General features: G+C 41.1%; 2 protein-coding genes across 12 annotated transcripts in view; one reads left to right on the forward strand and one right to left on the reverse strand.

The window, feature by feature from the left end:
* Positions 1-11104, reverse strand: part of LOC139532103 (muscleblind-like protein 2a) — a 77751-nt gene extending 66647 nt beyond the window's left edge. For 10 of the 11 annotated variants that reach the window (XM_071329257.1, XM_071329255.1, XM_071329253.1 and 7 more), the window contains exon 1: positions 10866-11104. The gene's annotated coding sequence lies outside the window, so the exon portion shown is untranslated. Of the gene's footprint in view, positions 1-6333; positions 6595-10865 lie in introns of those variants that run through there. The other variant, XM_071329248.1, reaches the window with a different exon arrangement.
* Positions 1-15578, forward strand: part of LOC139532104 (putative nuclease HARBI1) — a 203731-nt gene that overhangs the window by 158263 nt on the left and 29890 nt on the right. The gene's annotated exons all lie outside the window — the stretch shown is intronic.

Here is a 15578-nt window from a genome sequence, read left to right on the forward strand (position 1 = left end):
CCAAAAGGTTGCCGACCCCTGGCGTAGCCCATTACAGGCAACTTCTGGAGCGTAATGGCAGAATCTGCAAAGGCCAGCAAAAGCGGGAGGTAGGTTAAGGAACAGTTATTTTTTTCTGACCATTGACTCCCCCCAGTCATTTGTGTGTCTAAATGATTTAAATCAGTGTGCTTAAAGCATCAGACAACATATAGTTGATCATATTAAAACACATAGGTCGTGTCTATATAGAAAAATACAATTTCGAACAGTCGACTAGTCGAAAGAACAGATGACTCTTGGTCAACCAAGCGTTTTATTAGTCGTGGATAGCCCTAATTAAATACCTTCAAATTAAAGCTGACAGTCCGCACTTTAACCTCATAGTTATTGTATCATTTCAAAGAGCCAAAATAACAATGTCAATGTCCCAAAACTTTGAGCTCGCTGTCAACTTCTTCCGTGACAACACTGTTGATCACCGTTTCTTCCCCATCAACGTCATCAGAAGACTCTACAATGTCTTCTTCAATGAAAATGTTTTTATCTAAATCAGGGATTTCCTCGTCGTCTGATTCATTATCAGAGTCAGAGAGAGTCAGCATGAGAGAGTCAGAGAGAGTCAGATTGTCCTCCAGAAAGTAGTACATCTCAACTTTTTCCCACTGACCTGATAAATTCTGGGCAGCAATGTTATTGAGAGCAGTATCAACATAGTTGCCATTCTCCATGGCTAACGTTATATCTTTAGAAAAAACGTATCCACGCATAACGAGCAGCTAATTTCATAGACACAAGATGCTACACCTCAGACCAATCCAAATTCATCTCTCAGCATGTCCAGCCCACTCATTATCTCAGCCCATCATGGCTAGCAGGAAGGTTCCTGACTTTTTCTTTGGCTAAACCAACTACGCTCTTAATTTAACAACTTTACACGTATTTACAGATGGCATAAAAGTTTATTATTAAGGCACATGAAAGTTCACATGTGTTTTGATCAAATATTTTTTACATTCAAACGGCTCTCCTGTGAAGTCGTGACTTGCGACATCCGATTCAGGAACTAGGCGTGTCTTTCTATGAAAGAACCAGGTAAGAATAATGTCAGATGTGACCTTTCACTATTAATACTTTTTTATTTTTAGAATCAGAGGCAAATGTATTTGTTACATTGTAACATACTATACTAGGCCACAGTATAATTCAAAATCAAATATGCCTTAAAGGGAAAATTCTGGATTTTGGCACCGAAGCCCTTTATCTACTTCCCCAGAGTAAGATGAACGTGCGGATACCATTTTTACATCTCTGCATGCAGTTTGAAGAAAGTTGCTAACTAGCATTAGTGCAATTGCTAACTAGCATTATCGCAATGACTGGAAGTCTATAGTATCTGCTAGAATGCTAGTAGATACAGTACCATTCATAGACTTCGAGTCATTGTGCTAACGCTAGTTAGCATTGGCTTGCAAAATTACCTTTAAATTTCTTCATAACTGGAAGGAAAGACATTTTCTAATTTTTTTTTACGGATAGCCATGGGCACACTCCAACACCCTTTACAAAACAAAGCATGTGTGTGTTTAGTGAGTTAGCTAGATCAGAGGCAGTAGAGATGACCAGGGATGTTCTCTTGATAAGTTGGTGAAATGGACCATTTCCTGTTACATTCAAAATGTAACAAGTATTTTTGGGAGTCAGTGAAAATGTATGGAGTAAAAAGTACATAATTTTCTTTAGGAATGTAGTGAAGTAAAAGGAAAAGTTTTCAAAAATATAAATAGTAAAGTGCAGATACCCCAAAAAACAACTTTAGTAGTACTTTAAAGTATTCTTACTTAAGTACCTTACACCACTGGCCACATGTAATACAGTGTAGGGTGAATTTGCTGATCTTGGGTCAGTTGAGCATTTTCCCGACTAATGCTTAAAGTTAGGATTGTGTAATGCAGTACTGCATGTCCTTACCAGTTGTTTATATTTTTTTCCTCGTTTTTATTTGGCTCAGAAAACACTTTTTGTTCCTAAATCATGGCAAATTCTGAATCATCATCATCATCGCTTAGAAGCCAAGTATTTCTCAATTTCCTGGCATGAGAAATTCCCACAAATCTATGTGTTATTTGAATAACTGTCTGGGTTACAGTGTGAGTGGGGGCAAAGTTTGTAATGGAATTTTGCTAAAAGATTAAAACAAAATGGCAACAGTGTCTTCATTCAATGTATTATGACCCCGTATCAGGGTTAGATAGATAAAGCAGAAAGGCATTTATCATATCAGGTTACCAGTGTAATATCTTATTGCCCTACTCTAACACTTCTTTCCTGGTTCAGAAAATACAAAGAACACAGCTAAGATACCTGGTAGCCTACATATCATGGAGAATGCCCTGGAAATCAGGTTACTTGAGCGAGATAGAGCTCATTCAGCCATATGATATAGCACAGCTTAGCCCTAGCATATTACTGAGCCCCGTGTTTGTACTGTAGCCTGGCCTAAGATAGCCTATATACTGTGCATGTGCTACAAAAGGGGTGGCAGGTAGCCTAGTGGTTAGAGCGTTGGACTAGTAACCGAAAGGTTACAAGATCGAATCCCCAAGCTGACAAGGTAAAAATCTGTCAAGTCAGTTAAGACCAAAGTCTTATTTACAATGGACGGCCTACTCCGGACAAACCCGCACAATGCTGGGCCAATTGTGCGCCGCCATATGAGACTCCCAATAACGGCCAGATGTGATACTGCCTGCAAAGGGCACCTAAAATAAAAAAAATGTTTTAACCTGACATTGAATAGCCCTTTGACCATGGTGAAGTTATTAATTACAATTTGGATGATGTATCAATACACCTAGTCACTACAAAGATAGAGGCGTCCTTCCTTAACTCAGTTGCCAGAGAGGAAGGAAACCACTCAGGGATTTCACCATGAGGCCAATGGTGACTTTAAAACAGTTAAGAGTTGAATGGCTGTGATAAGAGAAAAATTAGGAAGGAGCCACCACATTTTAGCTACTCCACAACACTAACCTAATTGACAGGGTGACAAGGAAGAAGCCTGTACCGAATAACAAGACACTAAAGTAATGCTGTAATTAGATATTTATGCATTTCATTTTCAATAAATTTGCAAACATTTCTAAAAACTTGTTCTTACTGTCATTATGGGGTAAAAGACAAAAGCAAATATGTTATCAATTTTGAATTCAGACCAACACAATAAAATGTGGAATAAGTCAAGGGGTATGAATACTTTGAGGCTAGCCTAGCGGACACACCTCCAGGAAAGAGTGCTGATGAGGATGAGTGGAGGGACAGTTGGTGCGCAGATAGGTAGGGCCATGCGACACCCTTGTTGTGACCTGCACAGATCAGTCCTGTACGCCCCCGCCCAGCTCTCTCTTGGTGCTTTCAGGACAGAGTGATGTGCACAGTGCTCAACAGTCAAGCTTTTTTGACTTTCATCTACAAAATAAAAAATGATCCCACTGGGTACACTGAAATGTGCAACCTTTAAAAACTGTTGTCTATCGCTCTGTCCCTTGAAGAGGCAGGCAAAACCATGCCATCCGGTAAAAGTGCAATGTTTTACCAAAGAGCAGCTAGCCTAACCAGCCAGGAAAGGAGATTTAAGAGCAGACCAGAGATTTGTGGGGACTGGGGAAAGCTCCATGTTACGACTAGACCTTCATGGATTACAGTTACGAAAGCCAGCTGGCCAGGCATTATCTTGGCCATCTCCTAATTTGAATGAGAGCAGGCCAGTGCAGGGTTCTCTCAAGTAAAAGTCATTAGCTTGACGTCTGAATACCACCCACGTATCCTATTAGCTGTGTATGCGGTGTTAGTCTCTCCTGGATGTTGTCAACCTGAGAGAAAGGCATAGTCTACACTTTGCATCGTTTCCATTTTACAGACGACCTTATTAAAGCACCAGCTAGCTGTTAAACAACAGGTCTATAACAACCAAGCAAATGAATACCTGCTCTTTTGAATTTATTACAATGCAGAGATGGCAATCCACTATATATTTGCATATGGCCAAGAGGAACACGAGTAGGCTACATTTCCCATGACAGCAAAGAGTGCACGTGTGCTTCAGTGTAATGAAAGCGAAAATGTCCATCTCCAGTTGGTTGTGGAAAAACAAGAGTAATAGTGTTGTTTTTTATGATCAGGCTAGTTAAAAACGATTTCTGTCGTGTTTACCATCCTAATAATAATGGTTCTAAAAAGCATATTTGATGAAGGCATTTTGTTCTGAATTTCCATATGGTCAACTGCCGTATTGTGCAATCCGTTTGCTGAAAATTCTACATAAAAATATAGGTCTAGGATACTTATTTGAGCTGCAGATTTCTCTTAAAAAGATCTTCTTAAATTCACAAATTAAAATACATTCACATCACATGGGAACGTATTTAAATAAGCTTAACTTGTATATCACAATTTCCTGGAAGTCTACACAAATATCTTAGCAATGCATATTTTCAAAGCTTAACTCGAAGCTCAACGAAGCCTACTATTCAAATATTAGGCTAGGATAAATGGATGGAAATTAAAAGTATGCCATCCTGCAAATTGATATTGGCATTGGCTCCTGGAGCTTCAAATTATCAAATGTCATTAGCGTAAGGAGAAATGAGACACTAGCTAAGCAGAGGTTAGTGGACTAAGCTAAGCAGGGCTACTGGGAAGAAGCAAAGCAGAGAACATTTAACAAAGTCAGCAGAAATGTGGGCCTCATATCCTAATAGCCTTAACTAAAACTCGGTGACCGCAATGGTCATCTCATGCCACTGACACGGGGAACTGGCCTATAGGATATTTAACCAATCCCCTGCCCTGATTAGCCCATCTACAGGTCAATATATATCTGATAACCAATGAGGGCTGGATTTGAAGTGTATGTAGCCTATAACAGACAGACGACCCATTTACTGTGACTGTCAATGACTTTCCAGAATCGAGTACTAAAAGATGGGGTTGCAACTGTGCATTCACACAAGTTACTCAGGAAGAAATGCTGTGAAACTATTATATCATTCAACTTCAGATGATCCTCTAATAGCCTGTCTGTCTTTTTAAATTGAGCATTTAGCTAAATTAAAACACTCCCCGGTAGTTCTGGAAGAGAAAACCCTTAAAAACACTAAAAACAACTCAACTGTCAAGCTATGACTCATGACCAACTAGCAGGCTAATTCTCAAATTGCTTCCAATGTGGCCTGTTCATTTTAAAGTAGAATTATCCTTTCACTGAAAAGCCATGCTAATGTGAGGGCCAAATGATTCAGCTTTCTTTTCCATCCATCACAGCAAACACACAAAATCAGTGCTTGGACATAAAGAGCTTATTTTGAAGGTAACGTAGATTGTTGTTATTGTTTAAAAGGTCTGGAGGGGAAAAAATTGCTAAAAGCTCCCAATCCTTTAAAAAGGCATGGCTAATTACCTTTCTGTGTCAGCAGTGACAACTCGCTTGTGAATCAATTTAGGGAGGGAGTTGCTCAGGCTTGCAGCCCTGGCCTTCCTAATGAAGAGCCATTGCATGTGACGTTACTGTTTTTTGTTGTTTATTTTTGTAACAGGAAGAGCTTAACGGTCTTCCATTTCAGAAAACACCCACTTCGTCCTCCACGACTGCCAACTGTTAGTTAGACAGACACCTTTCTAGTGTTTCCAGCTCGTTTCCAGGCCGCACCGGTCAACATTTACAGCTCCCTCCCATAATAGCACAGTACAGAGCAGTGGATAAAGAGCTTACTGTGGAGTGTGGCTGTGGACCTCCTCTGTGATAAAAGACGTGGGACCTCCTTAAAATAGTAAGAAGCCCAAGCAAGGCTAATTAGGGAGCCAGCCCTCAGCTCTGTTTCATGTCCACCTCCAGTACAAGAGAAAAATATTTTATCTACGCCTATGAACTGCATTGAAAGTGAAACTCTTTTCTGACATAAAAGGAAAGTTTGAAACAGCCTATGGAGCGGGCTACAAATAAATCATACAAATCTTTCTTTCTCTGGCTAGTCCATGTGTTCTGAACTTCATGGAGAGAGAAGTCTGCATAATTTTTCTGCATCATGAAGGGAGAGGCACTGTCTATCTGTGGTAGTTAGTTTCCCTAGTCATCAACAAGTCCCAACACAAGCACGAGAAATTCAAGCGGCTGTAACCACCAAAGTGTTTGTTAGACTGTACCAGCGAGCTGCCCTCACCCATTTGTGCTCCCCCTCTCTGTAGCTCCCTCTCCCACACAGACTCGCTCTCTTTCCTCCCTACCCACCCAGGATGGTATGCACCATACTGCAGCAAACTACTTTTAAAAAAATAGATCAGAGACGTTCTTCCCACCTCGTTTTTTGCTGAGTCCTGTATAGCTGTCGTGCCTCTCTCTTTAAGCCACAGCATAGATAGAGACACCAGGTGCAGCTGCTATGCCTCGGAGTAGTTCCCCTGCTTCAGCGTCTGGAGCTAATGACCATGTGAACTGTTGTCATTCCCTGGGAGGAGCTGCCGAGCGCTGCAGCAGCCAGAGTCCCATGCCTAGACAGAGATTTTTTTTCTCTTTCTCTCAGCCACGGAGGGGAGGGGAGCGAAGCAGGCAGGAAGCAGAGCAGTGTCTGCTCAACTATCTGGCTGAAACGCTTACAGCCATCCCCCACAGCCAGCCCCTTCCTGCCCACCCGCCTCCAGCCAGGTCTGCCCACTCCCTGCTCGGGCCAATAGGAAAAGGGATATCAGGTCACAGCTCTTTTCTGGTTGGTTCGCAGGGTACTGACTGGCAGGCAGAACTCTGAACTACCAAATGACACAGACACTGCTGGATCTTAAAGGTATTTCCCCAATTTCATGCCCAGCTCAACTTTTACACGCCATCCATCCCCTTTTGGCCATTCCACAAAGGACACAACATGTAGGCTACTAGGCAACCAACATGAAAACATCACATCCTCCTCTGTATCACTATAGGAAAAACAAAAACACAGTTTATATAATAAATATGAAATTATCTGATGTAGAGCATAAGCTCTCCCCACCTGCACTGTAACATGACATAAGCTTAGCAGCATCCCCTCAGGAAAGAGAACACTGTCTCTCCTCTTCTCCCCACCCCACCCTGGTGACGACACAAACAGCAGCCTATTTAGTATCACGTGAGATGTTGTGGATGGAGCAGCGGCAGCACAGAACTGATGAGTCAGAGCCCCGGCTTCATGATTTTTCGAATCCAATACAACAGCTCTATTTGCTCCAATTCTCTATCCAACTCTCCCTCTTTTTATCTCGCTCACCCTCTCCCTATCTGTGTTGAGCTCCCACTCCTATACATGGACAGCAGATTATGTGGTAGCCTAAGTGCTTCATCAACATCAATGAGGCTAGAAATGCTCTTTCCAGTCCACTGCCAAATAAACCAGATAACCCTCAAGGCTAGCTAGGACAATAACACCTAGTGCTCTAAATATGTGATATGGTGTGACTATCTTCCTAAACAAAGTTAATTGTGTACCCTACCTCAACAGTTGACAGACTAAAACATTCATGTTAGCGCCATCCACCAATGTCACCTTCGCATGCGACCCACCCATAGACCGTAATAGGGGGCCCAACTTAGAGTCGTATTCATTAGTGCACATCGTAGCAAAACGTTTTGCAAACGAAAACATAAATTCAGGTAGGTTTCAGCTTGTTTGCTTCTGTTTGGTTTTTAGGGAAATGCTTTGAACAGACAGCAAACTCACTTTACAGCTATGCTTGTCAACACTAGAAAGTGCTTCAGACAGAGGTGGAGGGGAGATGACTGCAGGAAAACAACTGGAAAATATAGCCTAGGAGGCTATTGGGGAGCAAGTGGTCCTAAACAAAGTCCAATATTCTACCTAAATTTCAAGACTGTAGAAGATCACTGCAATAATCCCATTACACTTAACACACTCAAAGTATGGAGGTCAGTTCAACGTTTTTTGGGAAGGTCCAAACTAACCTCTGCTCTTACCCCAATTCTTAACAACCCAGATTTTGGTCCAGGATTGCTGGATGCTGGCTTTAACTGTTGGCTTAATAAGGGCATACAGACTAAATACACTTATTTGCTTATAAGATTTTATTGTCATTTGAGCAGATGGTTGAGAAATATCAACTCCCAAAGCAGGACTTTTTCCACTTCCTACAAGTAAGACATTATATTCTGAAGAGCACCACCTTAATTGGTAACCCTGATATGCCTGTCATTGAAAGAATGCTTTTTTCCCCCACAAAGGAAAATGTCTGTAAGTCTGTGTTATGATGCTTTAAGGTCCTTTTCTGCTGTCGACACACAAGAGGGTGAAACAAGTGTGGGAGAAAGAATTCTCTGTTACTATTGACGAAGAGATGTGGGAGGCCATTTGGAGATATGCAAAAACAATATCTATATGTAATCGTACTAGAGCAATCCAATTAAGAATAATACACAGATTGCATAAATCCCCAAATCGCAGACATGCTTTTAGCCCCTCTTCCTCTTCTCCTCAGTGTCTTAAATGCAAAACTGATACATGCACCCTAACACATTGTTTATGGTCATGTACCAAAATACAAAGATACTGGTCTGGCGTTCTGCAAGATATTGAAAAGATCCTAGGGGTTGATCTAGAATTGGACCCAGTTTCTTTACTGTTAGGTCTCCCTAGTAGGCATGTTACTTCTGGGGGTAAGAGGAGGCTTTACAACATCCTTACCTTCGCAGCGAGGAAAAACATCATTTTACAGTGGATTAGTGACAAGGTTCCTTCTATTAAAGATTGGCAAAAGATACTATTTGAATAGGTGCCACTGGAATATCTGACATGTACATTGCATTCTAAAACAGATCAGTTCTACAAAGTATGGGAACCTTATCTAAATTACCTAGAACCTGAGGTATCAGCTATTATGCTGCAAGGATCCTCTTAGAATGGTGGTGATCTATGTATTTCAGAATTACACTGTACGTTCCATGTGTGGAACCTAACTTCTTGGTTAAAACTGAGCTTTTTTGTTGAATTTCTGTTTGTATGTTTGTTTAAAATGTATGTATTGAGAAACGCAATGATGGGGATGGGGTGAGAGAATCGCCGAGCGGGGAGAGGAAGATGGTGTATGTATGTATGTATGTATGTATGTATGTATGTATGCATGCATGTATGTATATGTGTGTATATATATATATGCAGGAATGTGTAAGTGAGTGCTGTTTTTTTGCTTCGTCTTTGTTGTATCTCTCAATATGGGTGAAAATTATAAAATTCCAATAAGAAATACTGTTACAAAAAAAAGATTTTAATAAAGAAAATAATAGAAACCAGTGAAATATCAATGATAGGCTGCTGCCTTCCTGTTGTTGGCTGTAATTGAATATCAAAAGGCAGGAGTTGTGTTTCACTTTGAACCCCCTGGATGGACTTCTGGATGGACTTTCTGCTGACCAATGAATACTTGACTGAGTAAAATGTACAGAACACTATATAATAGTGTGAAATGAGATAGCTGCATTCGGATGGAGGGTAAGCCTATGTAACATCGTTCAGATGACTGACAATACAAAGAGGCTCCATCTTGTTGAATTGTTTATTTGCCCCTGCAATGTTGCAGAGCTTCAAGTCTCAATCAGCAGTGGGTTTCCATGGCTACCGAAGATGATGGACAAAACAGATCCACGGATAGACCCAATATCATCTGTGAATCTCATCAACAGTTCTTTGCAATGCATATTCATTTCAGGATCTCTCTTTTTGTAAGACACACAATAACCTGCTACTTGAAGGCTTTACCATTAACTTCTAAAGTCCTAGCAATTGTCCAGAACATTGAGCAAAATAACATTTGTTAACCTGATTCAAGAACTAAAAATCAGGCCTAGGCTTAGTTGAGTCTAGTTGAGTCTGAAATCTGTATTCTGCTCTGCAAACGGTAGCCTGTCTGCAGTGCACACATGAACATCAGAGCATGGAATAAAACAATTATGAGTCACATCCATTGCCTAACTGTTTATTGAGCCTTACTAAATCATCCTCGATCAGCATCAATCATCCTTGGTACATTAACACACAAGCATAGCCTATTGACCTTCACTAACACTAGAAGAAAATTGTGAGTGAGTGAGTTTTTGTATTTCTAAGTCATAAAATATGTTATATGTCAAAGTTAAATAACCTACATTATGTTTACTTAACCTACAATATGATGCATGTACTGTTACTGCGGGTAATAATGTCTACAACACACTGTCATTTGGATCTAGAGGTGCTCAACCTATCCTAGTAACGTTAATTAATGAATTACTCTTCTCTCCCCCTTTAAATTTGGACCAAGATGTGGCCATGGAATTTATTTTAGGTAACTAGCTAGTTTGCATCGGCTTTGGTATGGCAACATTGGCTTGCCAAAGCCAACTAGTTAGTTAGGTACACCGACTATCAAGTCAATAACAACATTAATAACGTTAATGACACTGACTGCCACCTGAAGCGTGACAGCTCGATAACATGTTCGCGTGCCGTGAAGTTAGGAAACCGTTCTAGCCAATAGTTGGAAACGACCTCGTGGGGGAAATTTATTGCTAGCTGACAACATTGGCTAACTGAAGCAATAGTTTCTACAAAACCTGTCAACTCACTTTGAAAGCCTACGAGATGCTAGCTAGTTAACGTTAGCATTCCTGTTGAAGTAGCTGCGGCAAAACGAACTAACGTTAGCTCGCGCTGGTATAATAACATAGCTAGCTATCTATCTATGTTAGCAACCACATTCACATAGCCAAGCACAAGGTGACGAAGTAAACAAACTGGCTAGTTAACAGGTAACTAAACACAATCGTAACAACCCAAGTAAGAATTTAGCTAGCTAGCTGGCTACCTGCTTACCTGTCGCATCCAGATGTACTTGTCACCGCGCGCAGGCAAGAGACTTCCAACGGCCCACGCGGAACTACTCTCATGAAAGGTAATATCGAGTTGCAAACATTCTGTTCGGAAATTAAAAATAGAAAATCGTTAAGGCAGAAATTACTTTTTCTCACCACTAACTACTTTACAGTAAGGCTATCGTGTTGCACAAGCAACAAGCTATTTTGCAGTTCAGTCACAGCCAGAAGGGGTAACCCAGACACGTCACAGGGATTATAAAACTGAAGCATCCGTTTAGAACGTTTTCTCTCCACCAAATATGGTAGTGAGAGGAAGTCCAGTGGAAGTTGGAGATGATAGAACGAGGTGAAATTGGGCCAACATTCTTCTAATTTTCTCATTGATGAAACATCTGATCTCAAAACATTTTTCTGTTTCCAAAACTATAATCTGTTACGAACACAGTGCACTAAGTTTTATAGACTTGACGCTTTGCCAAGGTTTAAAATTGCATTGTTTAGAACGAGTGGAGGTCGAATTGAGTTTGTGCACACGCGCACTTTACAGAGGAGGCGTTCCCTAACGGAAATATGCAAATCTATGCTACAACGCGCGAATGGGATTTCGCTAGCTCTCGCTTGGATTTGCCCACCTCCTTGCTTGTTCTGCCCCCTATGCTTCATTTGCTCCCACTGTAAACGACACAAATGAACTATCTTAGGTTACTTATAAATATCTTTGGTTCAGGGATTGCCAAAGGATGGTAAAGAAGGATGCACTTGACTACAGGGGGGTAGTGATATAATTATGCATTGTGTGTATTAACACTCAAAAGTTTGTAGTAATTCTAATTTTCAAAATGTCAATTGAATTTGTTGTCCAACTTGCACGTTGAAATGTTTAGATAAATATCACCGTCATCCTACCAATAGCTGTACTTGGTATGGTCCAAAAGGAACGTCAGCAGCACACGGAAGGGCAAGGGATCCGCTGTTGCCTAGGAAACAACTGTGAATCTCCCGGGACAAAATATGTAGCTAGCTAGCTACAGATTTCAATAAACAAGAAGCTCTTTCAGTGCCACTGAGATTGATATTCAGGATTTTTGCAATTAATTTAATATTCTTAATTTCGTATTGTAGTGTGGTTAATCGACACTGAGCTCAACATTGATAAATAAATAAATAAAAATAACAGCCCATCATCTCTGCAAAACTATAGGTGTCGATTAGTTATTAAAAAGATGGTGGTTATCAGAGCACTTTTATTTTTTCATTCTTTTTTAAATTTCTGTACAATTTATTGAATGAGATTCTATTTCTGTGTTGAGTATATTTTATTTGACACACACAGGCTACACACAATCACACACACACACAGTCGTTTATTTGCCATTTTCAAGTATTAAGTAATACATACATTGGAATGTTTTGTTGGAGCTCTCTCACATATAGGACAGTACATACTAATACAGTAAAAAGATCATAAAAAGAACATCAATTTAAAAAGTGCTTTGTGGTAAGATCATTAAAAACAGTTCAGTCATGCTAAAAATAGCTCAGGTTATTTGGTTTAACCATTTAATTAGGAATTAGAATACTAGAACGGACATGAACCTTGTTATTGAATTTTCTTTAACTAGGCAAGTCAGTTAAGAACAAATTCTTATTTACAATGACCGCCTACCCCGGCCAACCCCGGACAACGCTGGGCCAATTGTGTGCCACCCTATGGGACTCCCACGGCAGGATGTGATGCAGCCTGGATGCTGCATCACATAAACAAAAATGTAGAAAACAAAAATGTTGACATTTATGGTCTGTTTACATATATTGTAGAGGCTATTTATACAGAACATCTGTATTAAACCCCTATAAACTGTATTTATAATTATATTACAATATTTTAGGTTGACAAATATTCTATTACACAATTTCTGATCTATCACATGCCTTACATTTATTTTCCTGCAAAGTAAAATCAGGATTAGACCTCTACTTTCATTCATTCCAATATAGACCAATATTGCTGCCATTTTAACTGCATTCTGGTACTGTGTTCTGGGGTTTATGACATAGTCCCTAAGATCTCTATGGGTTTAACACACACACACACACACACACACACACACACACACACACACACACACACACACACACACACTAAGGTCTCACTAAAAATGGACACCTCTGTCACCTTCATAGAGTAGCTCCTCTTCTATTAAATCAGCATATTCCTCATGCTCAGATGCTCTGCAGAAGCTCCCACTTGTTATGATATTTTGCAATGTTGCCAAAACTGGATTTAGCATCCATCTGCCACACAAACACTTCTGCCCTCAGCAAGTAGCACAAGTCAGGGAGGACCATGTAAAAAATATTCATGGAATGAGCAGGGCATGGATTTGGCTCTTCTGAGTCCTACCCACGCCATGCCTATGGCCTATTGAGTGAATGAACAATGAGCCAGCTAGCGCTAGCATGCACTGTGCTCAAGACCAAAGGGCCAGCATAGTGAAATGTGTGTGAATGCTAGCCTAGCACATGATCAGTAGCAGATGAAGGGGGAACATTGACTCATCTTTAGGGATTGTCAAGGTCATCCTTTACAACTGTATAGTAAAGGCATGCTTTTTATGGTTAAGGAAATATGATTAATTATATGGGCAAAACACTGAACATTTGTCCATTTTAAAAGGTTATGGAATTGTAGCCGACGGCGACAGTAAAATGTCCCATGCGGGTCTCAAACCCAGGTCTCCCAGTCTGATAGAAAACTTACTAACTGTTCCAATAGGGTTAACACACTTGGGGGAGATCACAATTATCTTACCTAGATAAGGATCGCTACACTATCCCCTCCATTCAGGAGAGTACGTCCCCACATTTCCCTATACCAAGTCCTCCACATACAAGTACCTCTGATGGCCGCAAGGCCACCAAATCCCACTTCTGACACCAATGTAGTAAATGGCGCACGTGTAATGCCATTGAAAACTATGTGAGGGACCTATGACAATATTTTAAGTCTTACACAATGTCTGCTCTTTATTTGATGTGTAAACAAAATTGGAAAAATCCTTTTGAGAGACAGTCATAAGCTGCTTATCAGGCCTGTGATATTGCTTGGCAGACATCTTGTATTGTCCTGAGCATCTTGTCAAAGTTATCTTTGTTATGTTGTTGTCAGTTTGGATTAATTGGCGATACATCGCTATTCGGTTATCAAGCATATCTTAGATAATTAGGCACCACAGCAAGTGACCACAGCAAGTGACCGTCTCTGCCATTTACAGTTTTTAACAATCACTTTGGCACTAATTTCAGAACCTTGTGGCCATTTTTCAAAACTCTAGACACAAAACTCAAAACGGTCATCACTTGTAACACAGGCTGTACAATGTTCAAAACATTGCATTGTGCATTCATATCTTTAAAGAAACCTTCCACTTGCAGAATCATCGGTTCAATTAACTCATTTAAAAGCCTTGGCCTCATGCATGTCAACATCAGAAGCCTCCTCCCTAAGTTTGCCTTACTCACCGCTTTAGCACACTCTGCCAATCCTGATGTCCTTGCCGTGTCCGAATCCTGGCTTAGGAAGGCCACCAAAAATTCTGAGATTTCCATACCCAACTATAACACTTTCCGTCAAGATAGAACTGCCAAAGGGGGAGGAGTTGCAATCTACTGCAGAGATAGCCTGCAAAGTTCTGTCATACTTTCCAGGTCTATGCCCAAACAGTTCGAACTTCTAATTTTAAAAATTAATCTCTCCAGAAATAAGTCTCTCACTGTTGCCGCCTGCTACCGACCCCCCTCAGCTCCCAGCTGTGCCCTGGACACCATCTGTGAATTGATCGCTCCCCATCTAGCTTCAGAGTTTGTTCTGTTAGGTGACCTAAACTGGGATATGCTTAACACCCCGGCAGTCCTACAATCCAAGCTTGATGCCCTCAATCTCACACAAATCATCAAGGAACCCACCAGGTACAACCCTAAATCCGTAAACATGGGCACCCTAATAGACATTATCCTGACCAACCTGCCCTCCAAATACACCTCTGCTGTCTTCAATCAAGATCTCAGCGATCACTGCCTCATTGCCTGTATCCGCCACGGGTCCGCGGTCAAACGACCACCCCTCATCACTGTCAAACGCTCCCTAAAACACTTCTGCGAGCAGGCCTTTCTAATCGACCTGGCCCGGGTACCCTGGAAGGATATTGACCTCATCCCGTCAGTTGAGGATGCCTGGTCATTCTTTAAATGTTACTTCCTCACCATATTAGACAAGCATGCTCCGTTCAAAAAATGCAGAACCAAGAACAGATATAGCCCTTGGTTCACTCCAGACCTGACTGCCCTCGACCAGCACAAAAACATCCTGTGGCGAACTGCAATAGCATCGAAGAGCCCCCGCGATATGCAACTGTTCAGGGAAGTCAGGAACCAATACACGCAGTCAGTCAGGAAAGCAAAGGCCAGCTTTTTCAAGCAGAAATTCGCATCCTGTAGCTCTAACTCCAAAAAGTTCTGGGATACTGTAAAGTCCATGGAGAACAAGAGCACCTCCTCCCAGCTGCCCACTGCACTGAGGCTAGGTAACACGGTCACCACCGATAAATCCGTGATAATCGAAGACTTCAACAAGCATTTCTCAATGGCTGGCCATGCCTTCCTCCTGGCGACTCCAACCTTGGCCAACAGCCCCGCCCCCCCCGCTGCTACT

Source organism: Salvelinus alpinus, chromosome 10 (assembly GCF_045679555.1).
Source record: "Salvelinus alpinus chromosome 10, SLU_Salpinus.1, whole genome shotgun sequence".
NCBI classification, from domain to species: domain Eukaryota; kingdom Metazoa; phylum Chordata; class Actinopteri; order Salmoniformes; family Salmonidae; genus Salvelinus; species Salvelinus alpinus.